The sequence below is a fragment of the Mauremys reevesii genome, linkage group 1 (assembly GCF_016161935.1).
Source record: "Mauremys reevesii isolate NIE-2019 linkage group 1, ASM1616193v1, whole genome shotgun sequence".
Classification (NCBI taxonomy): domain Eukaryota; kingdom Metazoa; phylum Chordata; order Testudines; family Geoemydidae; genus Mauremys; species Mauremys reevesii.
The window spans coordinates 166,946,795-166,961,407 of record NC_052623.1 but is presented as its reverse complement, the minus strand read 5'-3'; positions in this window follow the sequence as shown (position 1 = coordinate 166,961,407).

Below are 14,613 nucleotides of genomic sequence, written 5' to 3'. Positions count from 1 at the left end.
GAAAGTGAAGGACCTAAGACAAGGGTATCAAAAAGTCAGAGCGGCAAACGGACGCCCGGAGCACAGCCCCAGACATGCCGCTTCTACGAGGCACTGCATGCCATTCTAGGTGGGTCTGCCACAGTGCCCCACCAGTGACGGTGGACTCCGAGGACGGAATAGTGTACGGGACAGTTCCTCCTGTTCGCGATGGGGAAGATGAGGAAGGGTCTTTAGAGGACGGCGCAGGCGACATCGAACCCACTCCCGCTTTCCCTGACAGCCAGGATCTCTTCATCACCCTCACAGAGATCCCCACCAACCGTCCAACCAGGACTCGGAATCAGGGAAGGATCAGGCGGTAAGTGCTACAAACAGGGAAACATTTATTTTTTAAGAAACAGGGATTTATATAAAAATAGAAATACTATATAAACATTTTTAAATATGAAACTAAACAAACAGCAGGTCTACACAAACAGCAATGGAGCAATAGTCCTCTGGGGATATTTCAAAAAGCTCTCAGAGAGCAGCTGGAAAAGCCTCAGCAAGAGGTTTCTTGGGAGAGGTGCTTTATTGGGTGCTCCGTTGAAGCACACTCTTCCGCGCCATGCCATCCTCAGGTAGAGGGGGACCATCGCCTCGAGCATGGCAGCGTAGGGTCCTGGTCTGTGCAGGGCTTCTATTAACATCCGCTCTCTCTGTGTGCGCTGACACGCCTCAGGGTGATGTCGTTGTGGAAGTGCTGCATCTAATTAGTGGAATTAGTGTACTGTTACTATTGTGCATGGTAGACTTTTACTTTGCATAAGAATGACCTCGCTTAACAGAGTTTTACTTTGCATAAGAATGACCCTCGCTTAACAGAGTTTTACTTTGCATAAGAATGACCCTCGCTTAACAGAGTTTTACTTTGCATAAGAATGACAACAGCCACTTGTGGCAGGCCTCAGAGGAAAAGCATACAGGGTCTTTCCGTTCACTGGCGGGAGATGCCGCATAACGCACATCTTTTCTGCTTTGCACATTGCCTCCAGCAGGAGAGCACAGCTAAGCACTAACTGATAAGCACTCTGTACTGTAAGGCTTACCAGGACTTTGTGCAAGAGGGATGCAGCTATCTTTCGCGCTCTCCAGTGCAATGGCGCCGCCAATGAGAGCGTATTCGAAATCTCGGACTAGTTATGAGATCTCCTGAGACTTGGGTCCCTCTTTGGTCTTGTTCAATGAAACTGACTAGACTGTGTTTACTGTTGGCAAACATGTATGTGTTCAAGGAAATCACCTACTTTTTAACATCACACAGCCTCCTTCCCGACTGCCCGCCATCCGCAGAGGCTGGAAAGAAAAGACAAGGGACGACATGTTCCAGGAACTGATGGCCAGCTCCAGAGCGGAGGCGGCAGAGCAGAGACAGTCGAGGAGAGCCTGTGTCAGCAGCATCGCACACACCTGGAACGGGAGGATAGGTGGCGGCAGGAAGACCAGCAGGCGACTCAAGCGCTGCTTGGTCTAATGAGGAGCAAGCGGACACGCTCCGGCGCCTTGTAGATGTTCTGCAAGACCGCAGTCAGGAGGAGAGAGCCCCCCTGCAGTGCATCTGCAACGCCCTCCAACGCCAAGAAGTCCTGTCCCCCTCACCCAAAGTGACAAGACGGAGGCGGTAGGGGCCGTGAGAACTGTCCCTGCACCGCAGCACACCGATAATGTTAGAGACAACTGTCGCGGTAAATTTGTACAAGCTCTTTCTTTACAGCATCAACCAGTCCCAACTCCAAGTTCAAACCCCCCACTGTGTATTACATTATTAAAAGCGGTTTGGTGTTACTGACTGTTTCCGTCACGTTTCTGGTGTCAGAAGACTTTCTGTTGTTCTGTGGGGTAATTGTAATGTCACTGCATAGCCCACAGTGCCATGCTACAGACTTGGCTGCAGGGTCAACTGCAGGGCACACACAGACTGCAGTCACTAGGCACCAGGGACAGTCTGTGTGGTGTATGCTGCGGTCTTTCCTTGAGGTGTATGCTTGTGCAGGGTCCTGGTGCCTGACATCCCCGAATGTAAAGGCAGGCTTCCCTTCACATGCATTTGGACCGTAGTCACGATCCTCCCCGGTGCCCCGAGCCCCAAAAATAGACCTCATCCAGGGGCAGATACTCACCCTTCCCCACACCCCTCACCCCTTCCAACGCCCAAACCCACAGCCGTCATGGTAACCCCTATCCAAGGACGGCACTTCCTGCAAACCCACCCATCAGTGCACACCTTAACCAGCACAGAATGCTTCCATGTTTCAACGAATAAACAGAAATGCAAAGTCAACGAAAGATTTATTATTAATTACTAAAACATGTCCTTAGTTTTAAAACGTCCTTGGGAAGTGGGGAAAACTTGGTTTATGATCAGGCTCTCTTAAAATCAAGTGGACAGTCACAGGTTACCCTGCTCTGCGAGGAAACTCGCTTTCAAAGCCTCCTGATGCATATCGCTTCCCGCTGGGATATTCTCTCAGCACGGGTGTCTGGCTGATCGTAAACAGCAGCCAGGCGATTTGCCTCAACCTCCCAAGCGGCCAAAAGGTCTCGCCCTTGCTCTCACAGAGATTGTGGAGCACACAGCAAGCAGCAATAACTACGGGGATATTCTTTCGCTGATGTCCGGCGAGTCAGTAAGGTCCGCCATCTCCGCACACTCCACCACCATTCTGCACTTGCTCAGCCGGTAGTTGAAGAGTTCCTTTTCAGTGTCCAAGGCGCCTGTATAGGGCTTCATGAGCCAGGGCATTAGCGGGTAGGCCGGGTCCCCGAGGATCACTGTAGGCATCTGCACATCCCCAACCGTTATTTTGTGGTCCGGGAAGAAAGTGCCTGCCTGGAGGCGTCTAAACAGACCAGAGTTCCTGAACACACATGAACCTTGCCCGCCCACCCGACGTTGATGTTGGTAAAACGTCCCCTATGGTCCACCACAGCTTGCAGCACCATTGAAAAGTAGCCCTTTCGGTTAATGTACTCGCTGGCCTGGTGGGCTGGTGCCAGGATAGGGATGTGAGTCCCATCTATAGCCCCACCGCAGTTTGGGAATCCCATCGCGAAGCCATCTATGATGACCTGGACATTTCCGACAGTCACTACCTTTGAGAGCAGTTGCTCAACGATTGCGTGGGCTACTTGAATGACAGCAATCCCCACGGTAGATTTGCCCACGCCAAAGTGGTTCGCTACTGACCGGTAGCTGTCTGGCGTGGCAAGTTTCCAGAGGGCTATGGCCACTCGCTTCTGCACAGTCAGGGCTGCTCGCATCCTTGTGTCCTGGCGCTTCAGGGCAGGGGACAGCAAGTCACACAGTTCAAGGAAAGTGCCTTACGCATCCTGAAGTTTCGCAGCCACTCTGTGTCATCCCAGACCTGCAGCACTATGCGGTCCCACCAGTCTGTGCTTGTTTCCCGGGCCCAGAATCGCCGTTCCACACCATGAACTTGACCCATTGCCACCATGATCTCCACTGCCCGGCGTACCCTGCTTTCTGAGAGGTCTGCGCCACTCTCCTCACCGTGCCGGAGCCTCTCGCCCGGTTTCTCAGCATCTGACTGTGGAAGAGGTGGGCGATAACGTGCGAGGAGTTGACAACGGCCATAAGTGCAGCGATGATCGCAGCGGGCTCCATGCTCGCAGTGCTGTGGCGCCCGCTGTAACCGACCAGAGAAGGGCGCGAACAGATTTCCGCGGCGCTTTCAAGGAAGAGAGGAGGCGGGATTGACGGTTCAATGGCGACACATTTTTCCCCAGCATGCATTGGGGTGAAATCCCACAATTCCAATGGGCAGCGGGGAGTGCGGGAACTGTGGGATAGCTTCCCACAGTGCACCGCTTCCAAAGTCGAAGCTGGCCCCGTGAATGTGGACTCAGAAGTTCGAATTTGTGTATTTAGTATGGATACACAAATTCGACTTATTAAGGTCGAATCCACAAATTCGACTTAAGTAGATTCGAAATAGTCCTGTAGTGTAGACAAGCCCTGAGTGTGTGTGCTAAAATATTTCAAATCCTCTTCCTTCTATTACTTAAAAATCAGTCTCCATAAAGATGAAAAAGTAGCAAAAAAGGGGAGTGAGAAAGACTCCAGTGAGACAGAGGGGGAAAATCCAGCTGTAGGACCAACACCAGCTACAGACCAAACAAATATCAGTAACACATTAATGCTGAAAGAGGAGCAGGCCTTTAACCTCAAACCTTCAAGAAAGGCCTCATTTTCCTGTCCTCTAATCCCTTCCTTCCCTTATCCCTAACAAGGCACTTTATGTGCCATAATTTTGACCCTGTAGAAGGAATGTCTTCAGCCCCACCCCATGGAAGCCCTAAATCTTTGGGGTTTAGATAGAGATCACAGGCATCCTCCCAAACTTCTCAGTAGTAATGATAAAGCAGGGTTCCCAATAGGTTTTAACTTTCATTCTCCAGTCTTCCTACTCCCAATATTGCCAACTCTCATGATTTTATTGCAACTCCAGCAATTTTGGTTGCTTTTTTTCCTGTCTCGTGAAAACATGATGAAAAGAACCAACTCATGAATTTTTCCTTATTCAAAATGGCCCCTATCAATGGGGCTGAAGCTAGCAAGATGGCTGCCATTTCCCTACGGTCCATCTGCACGTAGAAGTGAGACTACTCTTGATAAAGTTGCCTGCGATCACCCATGCCATATTTTCAGTGAGGCAGAAGCCTTGCCCAAAGGCAAAATGGCTGACACTTTGTGGTACAGGGAGCTAGACAGGATTCAAGGACTGGCAGGAGCAGCAGATACATTGTGAAAGGTAGATAGGGAGCATGAAGGAGAACAGGGCATTGGGGAACAGGAGATAGATTTAGGGAGTGCAAGGGGAGACAGGGTACTGCTGCCCAGACCCAGGCAGAGAAGTGCCAGATAGATCAGTGTGTAGGACATCTACAGTTTTCTCTCCTAGCTTTAGTATGGCCAAAAAATTTCCTTTCACATTTAATGGGGGGCTGTCCTGGGCCTATCAATATCTTTTTGGGCTCTTGAAATGTTGGTGCTTTCATCCTCCTGTAAGTGATCCTGGAATCACTCTTACAACGTCAGAGGTGTAGCCGTGTTAGTCTGGATCCGTAGAAGCAGCAAAGAGTCCTGTGGCACCTTATAGACTAACAGATGTATTGGAGCATGAGCTTTTGTGGGTGAATACCCACTTCGTCGGATGCATGTAGTGGAAATTTCCAGAGGCAGGTATACATATGCAGGCAAGAATCAGGCTAGAGATAACGAGGTTAGTTCAATCAGGGAGAACAAACAAACTCCACTGGCCATCACATACAGTCCCCAGCTAAAACCTCTCCAACGCATCATCAGGGATCTACAACGCATCCTGGACAATGATCCCTCACTTTCACAGGCCTTGGTCGGCAGGCCAGTCCTCGCCCACAGACAGCCCGTCAACCTTAAGCATATTCTCACCAGCAACCACACACCACACCATAGCAACTCTAACTCAGGAACCAATCTATGCAACAAACCTCAATGCCAACTCTGTCCACATGTCTACACCAGCAACACCATCACAGGACCTAACCAGATCAGCCACACCATCACCAGCTCATTCACCTGCACGTCCACCAATGTAATATACGCCATCATATGCCAGCAATGCCCCCCTGCTATGTACATCGACCAAACTGGACAGTCCCTCCATAAAAGGATAAATGGACACAAGTCAGATATTAGGAATGGCAATATACAAAAACCTGTAGGAGAACACTTCAATCTCCCTGGACACACAATAGCAGATTTAAAGGTAGCCATCCTGCAGCAAAAAACTTCAGGACCAGACTTCAAAGAGAAACTGCTGAGCTTCAATTCATCTGCAAATTTGACACCATCAGCTCAGGATTAAACAAAGACTGTGAATGGCTAGCCAACTACAAAAGCAGTTTCTCCTCCCTTGGTGTTCACACCTCAACTGTTAGAACAGGGCCTCCTCCTCCCTGATTGAACTAATCTCGTTATCTCTAGCCTGATTCTTGCTTGCATATTTATACCTGTCTCTGGAAATTTCCACTACATGCATCCGACGAAGTGGGTATTCACCCACGAAAGCTCATGCTCCAATACGTCTGTTAGTCTATAAGGTGCCACAGGACTCGTTGCTGCTTTTACAGATCCAGACTAACACGGCTACCCCTCTGATGCTGTAAGAGTGATTCCAGGTTTTTACTCTTACAACAGACCTTGAAGACTACCTTGTGTTTAGACTACCCGTCTGCTGCATAATGTCCTCGTTTTAGACATTTCCTGCATGTGGTATCTCTTGCTGGACGAATACACTTGGTTCCAGGGCCAAACCTGAGTGGCCAGTGAGGTGGTCAGTGCCTAAGGTACTGACCGCACCTCCAACTCCCACTGCAAGCTAAGGGAACATGTGTGGAGAGGGGCCTGACCTGTGTGGGTGGAAAGCAAAGCTGCTGTCCTTACTCTGCCTTTTACCCTGAGCGTTGGCTTGAAGTTTAAGGTAGCAAGGTTAAGATGGGAAATGTTCTGTTTCAACCAGGAAAGAGGGTTTTGGAGGTTTAATGGGGCTGTTGGGAAGCATGCCATCAGGCTTTGGTAGTCTTTGGATCAGAACAGGGACTGGACCCTGGCTCTCTTACATCCCTGGTGGTAGTGCCCTAACCACTTAGCTAGTCTGCAGTAGCTCATAAAAGAGGAAATAGTTCTTCTCTCTCAAGTAACAGCAATAGACCAAACAACAACAACAATTCCCTTATGCAAGGAGGTATACAAGTCTATAGCTAAACCACAGCCAATTCCCATGTGTTCAAACTGCTTTTTTTTCTATTTATGAACTCATTTTCTTGGATCTTTGTTTCTAGGCATTTTCACGGAGCAACTATACACTGCTTAATTTACCAAATCATAATTAGCAAGTTCAGCTTCTCATACAAGTTCTTGTATTTCCTTGTGCTTCAAACAGAGAATGACTAGCATTTCCGATAACACAGTGTGGTTGGTGACTTGTGGTAAATATTGACAACTGCTGTATTGAGAAAACATCTATGCATTAAATCACTATTGCAGCTGGGTTCCAATGTAGAACATTGTGTGGTGTTAGTTGGGAGTGTTTAGAGCCACTATGTCCCTAAGGGCATATAGCAAGCAGGCAAATGTCTGTGTAAACAGGAAATAAAGTCAGTCTTGCTTTTACCCTAACCATGGTATGTATGTTGGGTATCTGTAATCTCTACATGGTGTTAGAATGGGGTCAGATAAAGACCCAACACACCACAGAAACACCACTGCAAAATAAAAAATAAAAATTTTAAAAAAGGAAAAGGAAAACAGAGAAGCTGCAAGCCCTCCAACCCAGCCAGAAGAACCTAAAAGCTGCACACAGCCAGCAGCAAAAGAGGCCTAAAAATAGAAGGCCCAGAAAAAACTGCGATGTTGAGTCTAGGATGCAGCAGGGAGTTAAGATAGGAAAGTAAGGGACAGTGAAGCTAAGGTTAGGACCACATTAAGGGCCATAACATGTTATTCCACCTGAAGGCAACAAAGCAAAAAAAAAGGAGGGTGGGGAAATCTGTAGTACAGTAAAAGAGCAGAGATGGCTACATCTGACCCAGCCTTTTTCTAAATACCACCACTATCAGAATTTGGTTTCCAGCACCCTGAGGGATGGCTATTCAGAGTAGGCAGATTCCAGAGGTTCCACCAGGCTTCCAGTTTAGATTACCAATTCAAGGAGAAACACGTTAATGCCTTGCTCTATAGCAGAGGCTCTCAAACTTCATTGCACCGCGACCCTCTTCTGACAATAAAAATTACTACATGACCCCAGGAGAGGGGATTGAAGCCTGAGCCTGTCCCAGTCCCACCACCACAGGTGCGGGGGCCAAAGCCCCAGCCTTGCCGCCCTGGGTGAGGGGCCTGTAACCTGAGCCCCACCACCCATGGCCAAAGCTGAAGCATTCGGGCTTTGGCTTCAGTCATGGGTGGTGAGGCTTGGGCTTTGGCTTCAGCCCCAGGCTCCAGCAAGTCTAAACCAGCCCTGGTGACCCCATTACATCAGGGTCATGATGCACTTTGGGGTCCCGACCCACAGTTTGAGAACTGCTGCTCTATATAATGGGATCTACAACAGGGAACGCTATCCTTTCCAGAAGCCTCACAGCTACCCAGATGAAACAGTTCAATACAGTTAAAGAGGAAATGGACAAGTATATCATTTCATGCCACCACAATGTGACTTTTGAGTGGGCACATGATGGGGTGTGTAACCCCACACAGACCATGAAAGGCTGCATGTGTCCTGAGGGACAAGTATGTTATCTGGCTGCACCTGGAGAGTGAGCCAGGCTTAATTAGCGATGAAGCCCAGCTGGGGAGTGATTATAAAGGCAGGAAGTTGACAGAAGAAAGGGGCTGCAGGGAGAAACTCTGAAGTCATTCTCTAGGATTAGATGGCAGGACTAGGCTGTGGGTGGTGTTACCTATTGATTAGAGCTGGACTTGGTCTAGTGGTTAGAGCTGGAAGCCAGGGTCCTGGGCCCAAGCTGGAGTCAGGAACCAGGAATGAAGTCAAGGGTCGGAGCTGGAGTCAGAAGCTGGTAACATAAAGAACTGACATGCTCTTCTGCGAAATAACTCTGAGGAGAAACCCACTGCAAAAGCCATAGACATGGGGAGGAAAAGATCTCAGAATGCCCAGAAACAGTACCTCCTAGACCAAGAGGAGCACAAAGGAGCCAGACAGGGCCGTGCTATCATGAAGTAAAGAAAAGGAACTCAGCAAGTGCACAAAAGAGTCACTGTGGTCACTGAGCACTGCTTCTATTTGCTGATGCAATGGAGTTGACTCTGGCACCAGTATCTGAAACAGACCAGTTGGAGCTTTGCTGCTGTCATCCAGGTGCTGGACAGGAATCTGCAGTGATGCCCACCTGGGGGAGCTGGCTGGAAGACGCATGGTGGGGAGCCTAGTGTGGGGAAGGGGCCCCCCACTTTAGCCACTTGAAAAGTTGGAAGATATGCAACAGGAGTCTTTGGATTGATGTCAATGGACTCAGGATCAGCAGAATTGCCACAGTATTTGGCTGGACTTAGAATTCAGCTTCCAGGTTTATGCACTTAACTGGTTTTTACTTGGCTTCCATTTGTCCTGTCCTATTGCTCATGCTAGTTTTAAATTAAGGGTTAATACACTGAGTTTGTTTAATTGTGGATTTGGTAGTATGTTTGGCCTCCAGGGGGAGGGGAGGGGTGTGTGTGTGTGTGTGTGTGTATCCATGGGTGAACTGAAATTGGACCATGATTATTTTATCCACCATTTACATGTGTCCTCACATACATCAGTTATGTACCTATACCTCCCACAAACGAGCCCTCTTTTAGAGTTTAAGGCCAGAAGGGACCACCAGATCATCTAGTCTGACCTCTTGTATACCCAGCACCCGCACACTAAACCCGACCACCAATATTAGACCAAAGAGTTACAGCCCACAGGAGATTAGACTATCATGTGCCACAGGGAGAGAAGAGGCAGGGCTGAGGGGCTCCAGTTCTCAAGGCCCCTGCAATGGCAGGGAAATAATTAAGTGAGACATAGCCAGATAAGCCTGGCAAGTGACCCACATACTGCAGAGGAAGGCAAAAACTTCCAAAGGCATGAAAACCATTGTTTTCTAACATGCTTCCCATAGAACCCCATTACCTATATATTTATATGGCACTCCAACAAGCTGCTGATTGCAGCAGGGAGTTCCTACAGAGAATGAGTATGTTCCAGTCAACTCATCTTTAGTAACTGCTTTTTCAGAGATGACTTCTGACCTCTTTCACTTCATCTGCCAGCCTTTGGGTGCTTGAACTAAACGAAAGGTCACAGGAAGGTACAGATAAAATGAAAAGAATGTAAAAGCTGGCTTGGCTTTTGCTGCTGGAATTGCAATAAGGGATCTTTTATGCCCTGCTTGCTAAATAAAATCCATAACAAGAAGGGGGAAATAAACAAAAAAATGTTCTTCTCGCATGTGCTGGGACCCGCCACTGCAAATACATGTATTGTTAGCTGGAATCAGTGTTTTGGTTTCTCCTTTCCTTTGTGAGATGTTGTAGAGGAAGCAGATTAAGAGCTTCCAGCTTTCTGGCAAAACACACTGGTGACATTATAATGACTTCATTATGGGCTCAAAGTGAGATAACCGATTAATAATGTATTCAGGAAAAAATACACATTATGAGCATGTACACAGGTGTACTGTTAACTCCTTCTTAGACTTAGTGTGCCTTTAACCAAGTTTGTAAAGTAGCAGCTCCAATGCCTACGAGCTGGGTGGTAAAAGAGTTAACAGCACTGTGCCAAGTCATCACAGCTGCATTTGCTTCTGAGTCCATCTACAATGCAAACAACATGGCAGCATTTGTGTTGTTTTTTGCTGGGAGTGCTGCTGCTGGGTGAAATTGCCAGCACCTTTGGCTTCTGTTTGGAAACCTATTAGCCCCAAAGCACATGTCTTGTTTTTTTTAAAAAAAGGTTTTCAAAAGAGGTTTTATGGCATGTCTTTCTTTTCTAGCATTTTATATTTTGCATAAAGTTAGTGAGGAAAAGAGAGCAGTAGGTCAAACCCGGATATTCCCCAGGAAAGGGAAGGTGGATTATGCTCTTTCATGAATCGGGGTGAGTTTGCACCATATTGGAGGAAGAAGAGGATGCACATTACACGTCAGATTGTCAGGGCTGAGTGTTCAGCCTAGGAGATGGCTGCAGGATTCAGGAAACCAACCTGGCAGCAAACAGTCAATCCCAGCAGCCTGTCTCAGCATGAAGATAATATGGGCAGTCCCAGCAGAGATTGAGAGATGCCTACTTGACATATCTTTTTGTATCACCTACCACGATGAGTTGGACAGCCTAGATCATTCAATACATAGCCCAGGAGCTCAGCGGATATATCGCAAACTGGTTTCATGATGCTGTATTTCCTTCAATAGCAATGACACTACTTTAGCATTTTGATTGTAAAATTATCTGCCAACAGAACGTGAAATATTCCTCCAGGGTTTTTACCTGAAATGAACATCCCCAGCTAGGCTATTTCACAGGCATGACAACCTACCCTGATCTCTGCAGCTATAGCCAATCACTGTGACTTACTTTCCAGCATTAACTTGTATGGAAATGTAATGCTTGAGAAAGTCGTGTTAGTCTGGTTCTGTAGAAGCAGCAAAGAATCCTGTGGCACCTTATAGACTAACAGACGTTTTGCAGCATGAGCTTTCGCGGGTGAATACCCACTTCGGGTAATACCCACTTCGGGTATTCACCCGCGAAAGCTCATGCTGCAAAACGTCTGTTAGTCTATAAGGTGCCACAGGATTCTTTGCTGCTTGAGAAAGGTAAGTCCAGTAGGCCTATTTTCTGCGTATAATTAATGGTTGTTCTGAACAATGAGTTCTTGTTTATAAAATAGCACCACAATTCTGTCTGCCTTCGGGGGCTTGGTAGGCATTTTGCATAGCCTTCAGCACAGAACTGTACGATGCCTCTGTGTAACCAGTTCAGCTGCTCAAGGGCAGGGGATGATCAGGAAAGGGGCTCAGCTGCTAAAGGTATAATTCCAGATGTAGGTGACTGCTATGCATGTTTCTTCCCCTCTCATCCAAGCTTGTAGCAAAGCAGGCCCTGTGGTGATAAAAGTGTTCGCGCGTGCACGCATTATACTCTGGCTGATGCTATATTTTAAACACTTATCTTTTTCAAGCTCTTTTGTTGCTTTTTAAACTGATTTTTTACAGAATTAGCTTAAAAGCCCATTTAGTAAGGAAGGCAGGCAGGCTGCACACAGGTATCGTCCTGAGGCACCAAAAATACCAGTAGAAAAGTGTATAGAATTTCTTTGAGAAGCTGCTGGGAGGTTTATGGTTATTAAAATACATATAGTACAAAGGGCCAGCTTCTGCTCTCACTAATGGCATGCAGGCTAGCATTTTTCAATAGGGCCACTGGAAGTTAGGCACTCCAGATACCACTGACTTTCAATGTGAGTTGGGCACCTAATTGCCTTAGGTCCTGTAATGGAATGCTAAACTGTATAAAACTGTTCAGCCAGTAGCTGGTGCTGTGAGCAAAACACCTTCTTTAAGCTAAGCTCAGCCATACCTGGCAGAGCATTAAAGAAACTTATGATAAACACATCTGGTGCGTATAAGCAAATTCTGTAGCCAGTCCATATCACAGAAGTATATGACATGGTGTCCGAAGTAAACTAAGAACAGAAACAGAAGGAACAAAGCAACACAGGTTGTAGGATCTCATCAACATGCTACTCTTCAATGCGTGAGAAAACTTAAGCTTTCACATACTTTCAGAATTGAGAGACTGGAAACAATATTTTGCAAGATTTTGTCTTGCTACCAAGCTCCACGAAGATACACAGATATCGTCTTAAATTTATGCTATGGGGCAGCAAGCATAGCATATCTTTAAATGTTTTGACTTTACTGAAGATAGTCACAAAGATGACTATGAAATTATTTTGACTATGTTTGATGCATCCTTTAAACCTCAGAGAAATGTGGCTTATGCAAGAGCATGTTTTCACCAGAGAATTCAAGGACCAGGGGGAAATGTTGAATCTTTTATACAAGCTCTGCATATATTGGCTGAAAACTCTCTGATTTTTGGGAATGCAAAATATGAAAACATTGGAGATAGGCTGGTTATTGGGTTAACAGATGATTAGCTTTCACAGCTGCTTCCATTAAAAAGAGACATAAACCTACACACAGCTATTTAAAAAAGCAAAACAGTCTGAACTGGTGAAACAACAAAACCTAAAGGAAAGTGACAGTTTCAGGTTTTTCAATTTTATCTTGGAAACTGTAAACAGAGACTTGAGTGTTTAAAAATCACTATCATGAAACCCCTGAGGCAAGGAGAACGAACTCTCAGGCTGAGGGACAAATTCCAGCCTTTAGTCACTTTTTTCACAACTTTTCCCAAGAGATAATGCATGTCTAGCCAGAGCACAGTGTAATAAATGCTTGAAATATGGACTCTTTGCAGCTGTTTAGCACTCCAAAGCCATCAAGGAGTTGACGTATATTACAGACAATCAACAGCCATTGTTTCTGGGGTCTATCACTTCTGATGACATAGAGCCTGCCTACAGAATGACATTAAATATTCATTGCAAGACTATTGACTTTAAAATTGATTCAGGAGCTGACCTCAAAGTCATCTCAGAAGGAATTTGTAATCCCCGTCAGCCCCTTCCAGAGCTGAAGTCACCTGACACAGTTCTGACTAGCCCTAGAGGTATTAACTACCTGGGCCAGTTCACATGGAAACAACTTACAGCAGTGGTGGGCAACCTGCGGTCCATCAGGGCAATCTGCCGGCGGTCGGCGAGACAGTTTGTTTACATTGAGCGTCCACAGGCGCGGTTGCCAGCAGCTCCCTTTCCAGGCCAATGGGAGCTCTGGGGGCCATGCCTGCAGATGGTCAATGTAAACAAAATGTCTCGTGGCCCACCAGCGGATTACGCTGATGGGCTGCATGCTGAAGGTTGCCGACCCCCGATCTAAATGGTAGGAATGTAAATTTGAAGGGGGAAATGTAATAGAATGCTAAACTGTTTTATACCGTTCTGCCAGTAGGTGGCAATGTGTATAAATACCCTATTTAAGCTAACTTCAGCCATACCTGGCAGAGCATTAAAGGATCTTCTGATGAACACAGCTGGTATATATAAGAAAGCTCTCTATCCAGCCCATATCTGGTACAGAAGTGCATGACAAGTCCCTTGAAAATCCCAGCCTGAGGGTTTTGCCACTTGCTTCAGTGAAGGGGGGGCAGGAGTGGACTGTAGAACTGGGGGTCAGGCCCTGAGCTGGTAGAATATATCATGGCATAGCTTCATTTGTTTTCAACAAATAAGGATCTGGCCTTGAAGATTTAAGGGCACATCAGTTTTTATTTTGATCTGTGTTATTAACTAAAATGCTTCAAAAATGTGCCAACCAATTCTATTCTCCCAGTACATGGATGTTAACAAAGTGATTGATACAGATTTAGCCGCTCACGTCTTCCTTTTTTCCCCCTTACATTCTTTAATAATGCCACATAAAATACAGGAAAAAATACAGCACACAATGCAGCAGCTTCCTGTTACAAAACTGTAAATGCTGGATGGAAGTGAACCAGCTGTATTACTGGTTGCATTCTTGGCAGCTTAGTATTATAGGTTGGGATCAGTCTTTCACCTGGAAGAGAAGCTGATTTAAATTTAAATCTCACTGGTAAGCTGTTAAATGTAGAAATATTTGGGGTGCAGGTGATAGTATAATGGAGTCCGTGAGATGTCTTTCAGATACATCAAGAAAAAGCTAAGCAGCAGTTTGGGATTAGATGGTCCAACTATCTTTCCATTTGCCTGTTGTAGATCTAAAAAACTCCCTCCAGCATGGAGAATGTATTACTAAGTGAAAGTTTATTGCTATGGAAACATTTGACAGAACTGAACTTTAAAAAACAGTGGACATTAAAGAAGGTATATTTGGAGGATAAAGTTCTTTTTGTTATCATGCAACAGCTTTTGAGGATATACACCCAGCTTAAGCAT